This window comes from Marmota marmota, unplaced genomic scaffold, assembly GCF_001458135.2.
Source record: "Marmota marmota marmota unplaced genomic scaffold, marMar, whole genome shotgun sequence".
NCBI lineage: Eukaryota > Metazoa > Chordata > Mammalia > Rodentia > Sciuridae > Marmota > Marmota marmota.
Window position 1 is genome coordinate 20,586,445 of NW_026000185.1, and position 16,069 is coordinate 20,602,513.

The 16,069-nt window shown below is 37.6% G+C and overlaps 1 protein-coding gene and 1 non-coding gene across 3 annotated transcripts in view; both read right to left on the bottom strand.

Moving 5' to 3' along the window:
- The window catches only part of Tmem219 (transmembrane protein 219), a 40,986-nt gene that overhangs the window by 16,971 nt on the left and 7,946 nt on the right, over positions 1–16,069 (bottom strand). The window lies entirely within an intron of this gene.
- Positions 6,942–7,048, bottom strand: LOC125612419. The gene has a single exon (XR_007342781.1). It is a non-coding gene; the product is annotated as a U6 spliceosomal RNA (small nuclear RNA).

A 16,069-nucleotide genomic window follows, 5' to 3' on the forward strand; every position in this document is an offset into this window, starting at 1 on the left:
TCCCTAGTACCAGCTCCCGCCCCCCCCCCAAAAAAAAAAAACAAATAAAACTTGAAGATCTGATGAAAGCATTTCATCCAGTCATAAACATCTCTTGGCCACCAGGTTCTATGCTGCAAGCTAGGAATACATTGGTGGGCAAAGTATTTCTGATCCCTGGCCTCCTGGAACTATAATCTGACTATAGACTCTCCGAAGAAAAATGCCTGCTCACTTAAACTTCTACTATTTCAATCAGTAGAACCTCAGTCCTTTTGGAGCCCATACTTGAACAAGAACTCAATGTAGGTATTAAATAGTTATATCTAAGTTTTTTCTCTGCTCTAGTTTTACTTTAGTTTTGTGTTTAATTTCATATAAAAACTGCTTAATAAAACTATTCATTAATATTTATTCATTTTCCCTTTTGTACTTTTTTTTGTTGTTGTTATCAGGGATTGAACTCAGAGGCACTCAACCTCTGAGCTACATCCCCAGCCCTATTTTGTATTTTATTTAGAGACAGGGTCTCACTGAGTTGCTTAGCACCTCACCATTGCTGGGGTTGGCTTTGAATTCTCAATCCTAAGGATTAAAGGAGATGGAGGGAGGGTTTCTTGATCATTCCATGTTGATAAATTCCTCAATCCTCCTGCCTCAGCCCCACAAACCACTGGGATTACAGGCATGTACCACGATGCCCAGCTTGTACTTGGTTTTTATTCTGTGTTGTTCATCCATTCAACCAACAAATCCATTCATTAAACAAACATTTAAACACTTGCTAAATGCCAAGCACCTGGATAGGCACTGGAGGAAACCATGTTTCCTATCACTGAAGACAGGCTTAATGAAAGAGCCAGATACACAAAGGATTAAGGTAAAATGTCAAATGCCATAACACACAGTTAATAACATAATAGAGTGGGGGTGGACATCAGTGCTAGAGCACTTGCCTAGCATACAAGAGGCCCTGGGCTTAATCTCCAGCACTGGAAGCCAGGTACAGTGGCATACACCTGTAATCCTAGTGATTCAGGAGGCTGAGGAAGGAGGGGATCACAAGTTTGAGGCCAGCATGGGCAATTTAGTGTGACCCAGAATTGAAATAAAATTAAACAGGACTGGAGATGTAGTTCACCCCAAAGTTCAAGTACTGCAAAAAATATTTATAATAATAAAGCAATTGTTACCCTCTAAATAGGTCAAACAAAGATCATTGTATTGTCTCAAGCAATTAATAAAAAATAAAATAAAATAACAAGAAAAAAATAAATAGGTCAAAAATTTAATGGCCTATTCAAACATATGAAGAACAAAATATTATCCCTACTTAATGGATAAGAAAACTAAGAGTTGGCAATACTAAGAAAGTTGCCCACTATCTCCAGCTAATCAATAGTTACATTTCCCCTCCCTCTCTCCCTCTCTCCCTCTCTCTCTCTCTCTCTCTCTCACACACACACACACACACACACACAAAAAAAAAACTATAAAAATAATGGAACAAATATGAGATCATGTTTCTAAACCTGGAATAGAAGAGATATGTTCGGAATAGACATACAAACAATTGGGCATGTTTGCACATGTCTGTAATCCCAATGACTCAGGAGGCTGAGGCAGGAGGATCATAGAGTCAAGACCAGCCCAGGCAATTTAGCAAGACACAGAAATTTAAGGAGACCCTGTCTCAAAAGAATAAAAATGTCTGGAGATATGGCTCAGGAGTAAAGCATCCATGGGTTCAATTCATACTACCAAAAAGAAGAAAAAGATTTACAAACATAGACCCATAAATTAAGTAAGGCACAGTGGTGCAGGCCTGTAATCCCAGCAGCAGGGGAGGCTGAAGCAGGAGAATGGCGAGTTCAAAGCCAAACTCAGCAAAATCGAGGCACTAAGCAACTCAGTGAGACCCGGTCTCTAAATAAACTACAAAATAGGGCTGGGGATGTGGCTCAGTGGTTGAGTGCCCCTGAATTCAATCCCAGTACCCAAACAAAAACCCAAAAACTGACATAAAATTTTAAAAATACATAAAAACAAAAATTGTTAAATTTAACAATTTAAATTAAATTTAAATTTAATGATTAAAGACCCCAGACAAGTGAGAAGATGGAGAAAAATAACTAAATTAGCTAAGGCTTAAATTGGTACAACATTTAATTAATTAATTTTTTTCCAGTACTGGAGTTTGAACACAGGAGTGCTTTACCATTGAGCTACTTCCCCAACTCTTTTTATTTTGAAACCAGGTCTTACTAAGTTGCTGAGGGCCATGCTAAATTGCTGCAATTGGCCTCCAACTTGTGATCCACCTGCCTCAGCCTCCCAAATGGCTGGGATTACAGGCCAGCATCACCACAGCCAGCTCATTTAATGGCCTTTAAATGTTACTTTATTCAAACACGTCAAGAACAGTAAATGAAAGGATTAGTAGTAACTAACCATGTTTTGCTTTTTACTGAGGTAAAACTTAATATAGAGTGAAACTCACAGAAGTTCAGTATAAAGAGTTCTGAAAAAATGTAATGTCCCTGTTAACACCTTAGTCACTTTCTGCACCCAGAAACTTCCTTAACTCCTTTCCCACTCAGTTCCTATCTTTCAGGTCTAAAGGCAACCACTATTTTAATTCTTTTTTATTTATTTATTTGTGGTGCTGGGGATTGAACCCAGGGCCTTTTGTATGCTAGGTAAGCACTCTACCAACTGAGCTATATCCCCAATTCTTTTTTAAAATATATTTTTATTCTTAATTGACACATAATAATTGTACATATTTAAAGGGTATGGTGTAACATTTCAATATATGTATACAATGTATAATGATCAGGGTAATTTGCAGATCACCTCAGATATATATATCTATATATTTATATCTATCTAGATATAGATATATAGATAGATATAGATATAAATATATCTCATTTCTTTGTGTTTGAAACATTCAAAATCCTCTTTACTAGCTATTTTGAAACATACAACTAATTGTTATTAATCATAGTTATCCTGCTGTGCTATAGAACATCAAAGTTATTCTTCCAATCCACTGTATCCCTGTATCCACAAACCATCCTCTTTTATCCCTCCTTCCCCTCCCCTACACTCTTCCCAGACTCTATGAACCTCTATTCTTTTCTCTCTCTATATATATATATCTATCTATATATATATATATATATATAGATAGATAGATAGATAGATAGATATTTTTTTTTTTTGAGACAGGGACTCACAAAGTTGTGAGGCTGACTTTGAACTTGCCATGCTCCTGTCTCAGCCCCCACAGGTAGCTGGTATTACAGGCATATACCACTGCTCCTGGCTAATAACCATTATTCTATTCTCTACTTCTATGACATCAATTTTGTAGCTTCCACATATATGTAGGAACATGCAGCATTTGTCTTTTAGCCTAATGTCCTCCAGTTCCATTCATGTTGCTCCAAATGACTGAATTTCATGTTTTTATGGTTGAATTATATTCCAGCATGTAAATATCATGTTTTCATTATCCATGTGTCAATGGGCACCTAGGTGGGTGCCATATCTTGGCTATTGGGAAGAGTGCTGCAAGAAATATGAGACACAGCCTACGAGACCAAGGAGAGCAAGAAGGAAGACCTGGTGTTTATCTTCTGGGCCCCTGGATCTGCACCCCTTAAGAGCAAAATTATCTGTCATTTCCAAGGGCTTCAACAAGAAGAAGCTGACAGGGATCAAGCACGAGTTACAAGCAAAACTATTACAAGGAGGTCAAGGATTGCTGCTCCCTGGCTGAAAAACTGGGGGGCAGGGCCATCATCTCTCTGGAGGGCAAGCCTTTGTGAGCCCCCTCCAGCCTTCTACCTTGAGCATCTGGCAGTCCCAGACCTGCCCTAGAGGGTTGCAGCTGCCCACTTCCTGCCAGCTGGGAGGGCCTGGGGGAATCCCAGCAGGGAAAGGCATTCCCTTCACTCCAGTTGCCAAACAGCCCCCTTACCCCCTAGGTTTTCCTCCTCCCTTCATCTCTGAGGTTTTGCCTTCCCAAACTGATTTTGATATTCTATTCCTCTTGGGTTGAAACAAACCAAGTCTTCTCCCAGGCACCCATTGGGGGGGGGCTGTATTTTTTTTAATGACACCCCTATTTCTCACTTGTTCTTCCTCATCCCATGCTGCCAACTTCTAACCCTAATAGTGACTGTGTGCTTGTCTGTTTAGTTCTGTGTATAAATGGAATATTGTGGAGATGATCTCTCCCTGTGCTGGCTGGTTCCCCTCCCTTTTCTTTTGTTTATTTTTTTTAATATTTATTATTTTTTAGTTGTAGGTGGACATAATATCTTTATTTCATTTTTATGTGGTACTGAGGTTTGAACCCAGTGCTTCACGTGTGCTAGGTGAGCACGCTACCACTGAGCCACAACCCCAGTCCCTTCTCTTGGTTTTGACCATTCATGGAAGCAGGACCAGTAAGGGACCTTCAACTGAAAAAACAAAAAACAAAACAAAAAAAGAAATGAGTACAGATGTGTCTTTGATCTACTGGTTGCAATACACTATTCTATCATCAAATAGGTAATTTTTTTTCTTTAAAACATCCAAATCCCCTTACCAGCCTTACTAGATGGTAAAATTTGTTTTGTTTTTAAGAAGGACCTGCCTAATTTATTTATTTTTTCTTAATTTTTTTATTACACTAAAAATGTACATAGAATGTAATCTAAGTATTAATGAACACTTAGATTATTTCCACCTTTTGGCTACTGTGAGTTATGTTGCTATGGACATTGGTATTCGAGTATATATCTGAATCTCTGTTTTCAAATCCTTTCGGTAGATTCCTAGGAGTAAAATTACTGGATCATAGTTTAATTGTAAGTTTAGCTTTTTGAGAAACTACCAAAGTGTTTTCCAAAATGGCAGTACAATTTTACATTCCCGTCAGCAATGTACAAGGATTCCAATTTCTCCATCTTTATCAACACTTTTCCTTCCTTTCTCCCCTACCCCATTTTGTTTGTTTGTTTGTTTTTTCCACTGGGGATTGAACCCAGGATCTTCAGTCTGCTAGGCAAGTGTTCTACCACTGACACACACCCAGCCCACTTATCATCTTTTTGATAATATCCATTCTAGTATACTGGAAATAGTATCTCATTGTGGTTTTAATTTGCATTTCCCAAATAACTAATTATATTTAACATGTTTTATGTGCTTATTTATCATTTGTTTATCTTCTTTGGAGAAATATCTATTATCTATTTCTGTTCCTTTGGAGAAGTATCTATATCCTGTGCCCTTTGTGCATAGTGTGTGTGTATGTGTGTGTGGGGGGGTGTTTTACTGGAGATTGAACCCAGGGGAACTCTACCACTGATCCACTTTTCCAGCCCTTTTTAAAATTTTTATTTTTATTTTTTATTTTGATACAGGATCTTGCTAAGTTGCTTAGGGCCTTGCTAAGTTGCTGAGGCTGGCCTTGAATTTGCAATCCTCCTGCCTTAGCCTCTCATGTCATTGGGATTACAGTCATGTGCCACCATGCCTGCCTATGCCCATTTTTGAGTTAGGTTATTTGCAATTTTGTTGTTGAGTTATAGGGATCTTTATTTATCATGCAAATTAGTCTTATCAGATATATAATTTTCAAATATTTACTCTCATTTTATGAGTTGTCTTATTCCTAAGTATTTTATTTTATATTTTTATTTTTTGTAGTGCTGGGGATCAAACCCAGGGCCTCCCACATGCTAGACAAGCAAGCATTCTACCACTGAGCTACACCCCCAGTCCTATTTTATTCTTTTTGATGCTATTGTAAAAGGCATTGTTTTCTTAATTTTCTATTTGGATTTCCTGTTCCAGATAGATCTTTTAATGAAAGCTACTGTATACTAAACACAGAGCTACATGCCTTTCAGGAATTATTTAATTTACATCTCAAATGAAAACCTCATGAAAAACCTCCTATTATTATCCCCACCCCCTACCCCTTTTTAGATGTAGAAAATGAGAGGAATTTGCAAAATTCCTGTCTAATAAGTGGCAGAGCAAGTATTTAAACAAAGGTCGTCTAAGTCTAGAGTCTATGCTCTTAGTTTCTATAATATTTGAGTCCAGGTAATATGTTTAATATAAAATCTAGGTTCAGATTTTCCAGGCAGCACAGAACCAAGTGGTCAATGATCTTTAGAGCAACAGGCCCAAGTTTTATTGCAACTACTGTAACATATTCCTCACCCATGATGCTCTTCTGTGAGAAAGAAACATGGCAATGATAGGAAACACAAGAGAATATGAAAGTCTCCTATCAGAAATGAATGGAGGAAGCTGGGCATGGAAGTGCAGGCCTGTAATCCCAGTGGCTGGAGAGGCTGAGGTAGGAGGATCACAAGTTCAAAGCCAGCCTCAGAAACTTACCAAGGTCCTAAGCAATTTAGCAAGACCATGTTCCAAAATTAAAAATAAAAAGGGCTGGGAATATAGTTCAGTGGTTAAGTGCCCCTGGGTTCAATCCCCAGTACGGAAAAAGAAATGGATGCAAGAGTAGGCTCAGAGCCTGATTGACACAGCAACGGCTGTATTCAACAACAAGGAAGCATTCTCCTACTCCCTTCTCTGCAATTACTTTGGCATATCCCACCTCCCAGCAGTCCTCCTCAGCCTGGTAAGATGCCAGCACCCCACATGGAAGGCCCTGTCATGATGTCAGTGATGGGCCCTCCTCTTCCTGGGATGATGCTTATGGAACCTGCTCCTGGAATGAAGGCATGCATGGGAGTCACATGCCACTGTTGCCTGTCCTCCTAATGATGATACCTCTTGCTTGTCCCATGATGGTGCCCACTTAGCCAGGAATGATGATCAGACAGCAATGGAAGGAGGGGAGCCTATTTATTTATTTATAAATAAATCCAGGGACACTTTACCACTGAGATACATCCCAGTCCCACCCCCCTTTTTTCTTTCTTTTTAATATGGAATCTTTCATGGATTTGCCTGTCATTCTTGCCCGGGGGCCATGATAATTTTTTCTATATTGTTCCAATTTTTGTATATTTGCTGCTGAAGTGTGCACCCAGTCTTTCTCTGCTTTAAGGGAGGGTCTTATGAAATTGCCCGGGCTGGCATAGAACTTGTGATCTAACTGCTTCAGCCTCCAGAGTCTCTGGGATTACAGGTGTGGGTCACCGTGCCTGGCAAGGGGACCCTCTTTATATTACGTATTCTATGTCACTAGGAGATCATAGGGTTATGACTCGGGAAGTTTTTTAACAGCATGACAACAAAGACTTGCTCCCCATTCTTATCAGACAGAGAATAGTTTTGGAGGGGATAAATTAGAAAGGAAAAGTGCAGTTTTATTTGTATTGTGAAATGTAAAAATGAAGTCAGGTCTTTTTGTTAAAAACCTCTTCCCTTTTTTACTTCACTCTGTATTCTTTGTGTATTGTAAAGGAGATCAGTAAACTAGATATAAATCTTTGCTAATGTGGATAGATCTCCAAAATATGCATATTAAATGGGAAAAAAGAATAATATGCATATGTTATGGAGAAGGAGAAAGAGGGTCTGGAAGGGCACACAGGGCCTGTCATTAAGTTCAGGAGGCAGGTAGCACTTAGAATTCTGCTTTCTCCTCAGGTATGGTGGCACACACCTATAATCCCAGCAGCTCGGGAGGCTGAGGCAGGAGGATCACAAGCTCAAAGCCAGCCTCATCAACTTAGTGAGGCCCTAAGCAACTCAGGGAGACCCTGTCTCTACATAAAAAATAAAAAAGGGTTAAGAATGTGGCCATACACTGAAGCCAAGATCAAGGTTAATGCTTTTAAATGGCTACTGAAAAGCTTCATTCATTTGACAAATCATTTTGGAGGGTCCCTGTGTGCTGGGGGATCCAATGGCAAGCATAACAGTTAGCCTCAAGAGGTCTACACTTTGTGTCGTAGAGACACCTGATTTCATATGGTTGAAAACAGTGCAAAAGTCAGAGTAGAGGGGCTGGGATTGTGGCTCTGGGCTAGAGCACTTGCCTAGCATGTGTGAGGCACTAGGTTAGAGCCTCAGCACCGTATAAAAATAAATAAAATAAAAGTATTGTGTCTATCTACAATTTTAAAAAAATTTAAATGTCAGAGTAGAGACTTTTACAGCCTATTTCTCCCTAGAACTGCCAAAAAACCTGGTGAAAAAAGATGGGATGTAGCCAGGTATGGTGGCACATACCTGTAATCCCAGCAGTTTGGGAGGCTGAGGCAAGAGGATCATGAGTTCAAAGAAAGCCACAGCAACTTAGCAAGGCCTAAGCAACTCAGCAAGACCCTGTCTCAAAAAATTTAAAAAAATAGCCAGGTATGGTGGCACACTTCTGTAATCCTAGTGACTGGGGAGGCTGAGGCAGGAGGATCACAAGTTCAAACCCAGCCTCAGCAACTTAGTGAGGCCCTAAACAACTCAGCAAGAGTCTGTCTCTAATAAAATATTAAAAAGGTCTGAGGATGTGATTTGGTGGTTAAGCATCCCTGGGTTCAATCCCTAATATAAATAAATAAATAAATAGATAGATAGATAGATAGATAAATAAAATAGAGCCCTGAACAGCTCCCACATTCAGGGCACAATGCTTAATCAGAAAATATTTGAAAAAACCATACTATAAGCTTTTGCCTCTAGTTGGTCTTTAGGTTCAGCACAAGCAGGAAATGAAGGCTAAGGCAGAGTTGTAAATGATCTGACTAAATGTTGAGGAAGTACCCAAGACAAGACAACCTGCAAAGACCTAAAGAATGTTCTCCCCTTCCTTGTCCTTTCCTCTCCCACCTCTCCCTCTCCCCAACCCTCCCATCCTCCCTCTCGCTCTTTCTCCCCACCCCATAATATTCAAAATATCCTGTTTAGGGAGGAAAATAGGAAGTATACAGGAAGAATACAAGAAAAAAAATAAGTAGAAACTGTACCTGAGGAAGCAGAGAATTGGGGCTTACTAGACAAAGACTTCAAGTCAACCGTTTATAATGTGCTCAAAGAGCTAAAGGAAACCATAGACAAAGAACTGAGGATGTGTAACCGATGTGATTCTGCAGTCTGTATTTGGGGTAAAAATGGGAGTTCATAATCCACTTGAATCTAATGTATGAAATATGATATGTCAAGAGCTTTGTAATATTTTGAACAACCAATAAAAAAAAAAAAAGAACTGAGGGAAACCAAGAGAAGAATGTCAAAACAAATATAGAATATCAGTAGAAAAAAGTTATAAAAAGGAACCAAATAGAAATTTTGGAACTAAAAAATACAATAACTGATATTCAAAATACATATAAGATTTATATAAGATTTGTTTTAATCAGTTAAGATATACAGACATGGAAATGACTGTCAGGAAGGAAGAACTAGGGCTGGGACTGTAACAGTGGTAGAGTGATTGCCTAACGTGTGTGAGAACTTGGGTTCAATCCTCAGCACTGCTAAAAAATAAAAGAAGAAGAAGGAATAAGTATGTTGCTCAGGAGGGTCTCAAACTCCTGGGATCAAGTGATCCTTAACAGGAGGCACCAAATACCATGCAGGAGCACATAGGGAAAGTTCTCAGGTCATTCATGAGGCAGAGGAAAGAGGAAGACAATGTAGGCAAGAGCCTTTATTATAGATTCTTTTTTTTTTTTTTGGTATTAGGGATTGAACCCAGGGGTGCTTAACCACTGGGCTACAGCCCCAACCCCCTTTTTTTTAATTTTGAAATAGGGTCTCACTAATTGCCTATGGCCTTACCAAGTTGCTGAGGCTAGTCTCAAACTTGTGATCCTCTTACCTCAGCCTCCTGAGTCACTGGGATTACAGCTATGCACCACCACACCCAGCATCTACTGCAGTTTCTATGGGAAAGACTAGGCAAACTGGGATAAACAGGTTTAGGACTGGCAAATTTGAATAATTTCAGCATGCTCCTGGGATTGGGGACTGTCCAAGTTGTCTGGTATCTGGCCAGGGTGTGACTATTACAGGGGTATTATGCCTTAGAATGTAAAAGTTCAATAAAGGAATTGGTTTGGAGTATGGGTTTTGGACCATTTGTTTCGCATATGAAAGGCACACTTGCAGATGAGTCATTTATCATTTCTAGGAATTGCCTGTTCCAGATCACTAAGGCCCCAAGATATAAAAATATCAGGAAATACATAAAATAAAAAATAGGATTAATGTAAGAAAATGAAAAATGAACAAGATATATTCAATAGCAGACCTATAAAAGAAGCAGTGAACTTGGAGATAGGTCAAATGAAATGAAATTACCCAATCTTAGGACTAGAAAGGAAAAAGAATGAAGAAAAATTAGCAGAGCCTGAGAGACTTGCTAGACATCATAAATCATACCAATATTATCATAATTGGCATCTTAGCAGGAGAGAGATTGACAATCTGAAGAAATCATATTTGAAAACTCCCCAAATTTGATTTAGAAAACAAAGAAACAAATAAACAAAAAAATATGAACTCACACGTCCAATAAACTTAACTCCAACTAGGGTAAAGCCAAGAGGTCCACACTGAGATACATTATAATTAAATCATCAAAAGTCAAAGCTAAACAGAGAATCTTGAAAGCAGAAAAAAAAAAGAAGAAGCAACTTCTAATGTACAAAGGATCCTCAATAAGATTAGTGGCCAATTTCTCACCAGAAAAGTGACAGTGAGGTGACATACTTAAAAGTGCAGAAAGAAACTGTCAATCATGAATTCTGTATTTGGCAAAACTGTCCTTCAAGAAGGAAAGAGGAATTAAGATATTAACAAGGGAGTGTGTCACTTGTAAACATGCCCTCCAGGGAATGTTAAAGGAAGTCCTTCAAGTGATGTGAAGCACACTAGATAAATAACTCAAAGACATGGGAGGGGAGAACAAAAACTAACACATAGGTAGCTGGCCATGATGGTACACGCCTATAATCCCAGCAATTTGGGAGGCTGAGGCAGGAAGATCACAGGTTCAAGGCAGCCTGAGCAACATAGCGAGATCCTGTCTCAAAATAAAAAAATAAAAGGAACTGGAGATGTATCTCAGTGAGCACCACTGGCTTCGATACCCAGTAGCAGGAAAAAAAAAAAAAAAGACCACTAGATAGGTAAATATAAAAGCCAGAATCTTTGTATTTTTGTGTTTGTAATATCCCTTTTTTCCACATATAAAATATAAAACAATAATTATGTCTATGTTCTTGGGCGTACAGTGTATAAAGAAGTAATTTATGACAATAACAATATAAAGGATGAAGGATAGAGCTATATAGGAGGAGAATTGGATGTTTTTTTTTCACTAGTGGGAATTGAGCATAGGATTATTCCACACTGAGCTGCATCCCCAGCTCTTTTTATTTTTCATTTTGAGGCAGGGTCTTGCTAAGTTGTCCAGCCTGACCTCAAACTTGTGATTTTCCTGCCTCAGCCTCCTGTGTTGCTGGGATGACAAGCATGTGCCACTGTGCCTGGTAGGAGGACAGTTTTTGAATATTATTTAAGCTATATTGATAGTAATTTAAACTAGGTTATTTTAATTTAAGATGTCAATTGTAATTCTAAAATTAACAGCTAAGAAATTAATTATAAAGTATATAAAGAGGAAATAAGAGAATAAAAATGTACACTATAAAAAACAAACACAAAAGACGGATATAATGGAGGAAATTAGGGGAAAAAAAAGACCTGAGATTCACAGAAAACAACAAAATGGTCAAATAAATCCTTATCAATAATTGCTTTAAATGTAAATGGATTAAACTTTCCTATTAAAAGGCAGAGTTTTGGGCTGGGGTTGTGGCTCAGTGGCAGAGCGCTTGCCTCACACATGTGAGGCATTGGGTTTGATCCTCAGTACCATATAAAAATAAATAAATAAAAAATAAAGGTATTATGTCCATCCACAACTAAAAAAAAAATTTAAAGGCAGAGATTAACTAGTTCTAGTGGTACATGTCTATAATACCAACTACTCAGAAGGCTGAAGCAGAAGGATCATGAATTCCAGGACAGACTGGGCAACTTAGTAAGATCTCATCTCAAAATATATGACTGTATATGTAGCTCAGTGTTAGAATGTGGTAGAGTGCTTGCCTACCATGTTGAGGTTCAATCCCCAGCACAAAACAAACAAAATAAGCACACAGAAAAGGCAAAGAATATCAGAATGACTCAAAAACAAAAAGAAGACAGGATTCATCAATATGCTGTTTAGAAGAGACTTTAGATTCAAAGAAACAAAGAAAATTAAAGTAAATGGATAGAAAAAAAATGCTGCATGAAAACTGTATCCAAAAGAGACCAGGGGAGGCTATGCTAATATCAGACAAAATAGATTTTAAGTAAAAAAATTGTTAAAAGAGGGCTGGGGATGTGGCTCAAGCGGTAACCTGCTCGCCTGGCATGCCCGCGGGGCACTGGGTTCCATCCTCAGCACCACATAAAAAAATAAAGATGTGTGTCCACCAAAAACTACAAAATAAGTATTAAAAAATTCTAAAAAAAAAATTGTTAAAAGAGTAGCCAGGCACAGTGGCATATACCTGTAATCCCCACTACTCAGGAAGCCAAGGTAGGAGAAACACAAGTTCTAGGCTAGCCTGGAATACTTAGTGAGTCTCTGTCTCAAAATGAAATTAAAAGGGCTGGGGATATAGCTCAGTTGTAGAATGCTTGCTTAGTAAGTACAAAGTCCTGTGTTTGATCCCAAGTGTTTAAAAATTTTTTTGGGGGGGGTGTACAAAAGAAGAATATCATATGTTTTTGAAAGGGTCAATTCATCAAGATGACGAATTATAAACATTTACACAAAGCTTCAAAATAGAGGAAGCAAAAATTGACACAATTGAAGGGAGAGACAGTTCTGCAATAAATTTGGAAACTTCTATACTTCACCTTCAGTAATGGATAGAACAACTAGAAGGAAAATCAATGAGGAAATAAAGGACTTGAACACTGCTGTAAACCAATTAGACCTAACAGGATTTTAGAGAACATTCTACCCAACATTAGCAAAATACATTCTTCTCAAATACAAAGGAAGAGTCTCCAGGATAGAGGCATAAATCAAATCTCAAATTTAAAAGATTAGAAAAATACAAAGTATATTCTCCAACCACAATGGTGTAAAACTAGAAATCAATAACTAGACAAAAACTGGAAAATTCAAAGTGGAAATTAAATACCAAACTCTTAAACAACAAATGATTCAAAGAAGAAATCACAGGGATATTAGCAAATACTTTGAGACAAATTAAAATGAAAAAAGTCACATACAAAAATATAAAGGATGCAGAGAAAGCAGTGCCCAGAGGGGCATTTATAGATGTAAACATCTACATTTAACAAGAAAAATTAATAACACCTGAAGAAACTAAAAAAGGAGTAAACTATATATGAATTTATATATAAAACTATATTATAAATTTAGTAAATAAAAGGAAAAAATAAATTGTAGGGATAAACGGAGAATAGAAAGAGTAGAAAACCAACCAAATCATAGTTAATTCTTTGAAAACACTAACAAAATTTATAAACCTTTAGTTAGATTGACAGAGAGAGAGAGAGAGAGAGAGAGAGAGAGAGAGAGGGAGAGAAAGAAGACTCAAGTTGCAAAAATCAGAAACAAGGGAGGGACATTACTCTTGATCTTACAGAAATAAAATTTTATCAGAGAATACTATGAACTATTGTACACAAACAAATTAGATAACCTGGATGAAATGAATAAGTGTTTGTGTCTGAAAATACATAAAATACCAAAATTGAATCAAGAAGAAATAAAAAAAATTGAACCATCTTATAACAAGAAATTATATTAGTAATAATAATTTTAAAAAGCTTCCCTACACAAAAAGTTTTTATTGGTGAATTCTACCAAACACTTAAGGAAGAATTACCCAATCTTTCATAAACTCTTCAAAAAGAGAATAGGAACCAGGCGCAATGGCACATTCCTGTAATCCCAGCAACTTGGGAGGCTGAGACAGGAGGATCATGAGTTCAAAGCCAGCCTCAGTAATGGTGAGGTGCTAAGCAACTCTAGAGAACACTCTACCCAACAACAATAGGTAGGTCTGGGGATGTGGCTCAGTGGTTTAGTGCCCTTGAATTCAATCTCTGATACCTCCCCCTTTAAAAAAAAGAGAGAGAAAAAAAGAGAGGATACTTCTTAGCTCATTCTATGAGGCCATGGTTATCCTGATACCAAAAATAGAGACATCACAGGAAAAAACAGAAACTACAGAATTATGAACATAGATACAAAAATCCTGAGCAGTATACTAGCTAACAAAATCCAGCAGCATATTAAAAGGATTGCAAACCAAGACCAATTGGGATTTATCTAAGGACGATTCAACATACAAAAATTAACTTTTTAAAAATATTTTTTAGTTGTCAATGGACCTTTATTTAATTTATTTATATATGGTGCTGAGAATTGAATCCAATGCCTTACACATGCTAGGCAGGAGTTCTACCACTGAACCACCACCCAGCCCCCTAACATTGATTCTTATAATACACCAAATTAATAGAATGAAGGAGAACAAACCCATGAGCATTTCAACAAATGCACAGAAATCTTTGACAAAACCAACACCTTTTCATGAGTTAAGTACTCAATAAACTAGAAGTGAAAGAGAACTTCTCCAGAAAAATAAAGGCCATAGATAGGTTTAAAAAAATACATAGCTAACATAATATCTAATAGTGAAGACTGAAAGCTTTGTCCTTAAGATCAAGAACAAGATAAAATGTCTGCTCTTTCCACTTCTATATGACATAGTACTGGAATCTCTAGCCAAAACAGTCAGTCAAGAAGAAAAAATAACGTTCTGACAAATTGGAAAGGGAGTAGTAAAATTATCTCTTTTCACAGGTAACATGATCACATGAAGAAAAATCACAATTCTACAAAATAAATTTAGAACTAATAAATTCAGCAAAGTTGCAGGACATAAAATCATCACACAAAAATCAGCTGTATTTCTATATATTTACAATAAACAGCTAAAAGGGGAGTTTTAAAAATAATTCAATTTGCAGTAGCATCAAAAGAATAAAATAAGAAGGAAGAAATTTAACCAAGGTGGCCAAAAAGATGTATACTAAGAATTTTTTTTTTAAAGAGAGAGAGAGAATTTTTTTTAATATTTATTTTTTATTTTTTACTTTTCGGCGGACACAACATCTTTATTTGTATGTGGTGCTGAGGATCAAACCCAGGCCACACGAATGCCAGGCAAGCATGCTACCGCTTAAGCTACATCCCCAGCTCCAAGAATTTTTAAAAGACCTAAAAAAGGAAAGATATCCCATGTTCATGGATTAGAAGACTCAATATTCATAAGTACTACCCAAAGTGAGCTACGGATTCAATGCAAATTTGTATCAAATCCCAATACTGGTTTGTATTTTTTATTTGGTTTGGTTTGGTTCTGCAGTGCTTGGGATCAACCCCAAAGCCTTGCACATGCTAGGCAAGTGCTCTGCCACTGAGTTATATCCTCAACCTTTCAATGGTGACTTTTAAAAGAAATTGAAAAAATCCATCCTAAAATTCATACAGCATTGCAGGGGATCCAGTGTAGTCAAAACAATTTGGAAAGAGAAAAAATGTTGGAGGACTCACTTTACTGATTTCAAATTTTACTTTCCTTTTTCAAAGATACAGTCTGGTCCTTACACAAGGATAGACAGATAAATCAATGGAATAGAATAGAGAACCCAGAAATAAACCCTTATTTGTATGGTTGCTTGATCTTCAACAAAGGTGTCAAGACCACTCAATGGGGAAAGGATTCATCTTTTCAACAAATGGTGTTAGGGGAAGAATGCCAAATAATGAGGATAAATCACGTGAGTACCAAACCCCAAATTTAACTCACATAAAAAAATCAACTCAGCTGGGAGCTGTAATCCCAGCGGCTAGGGAGGCTGAGACAGGAGAATTGCGAGTTCAAAGCCGGCCTCAGCAAAAGTGAGGCGCTAAGAAACTCAGTGAGACCCTGTCTCTAAATAAAATACAAAATAGGGCTGGGGATGTGGCTCAGTGGTTCAGTGCCCCTGGGTTCAAACT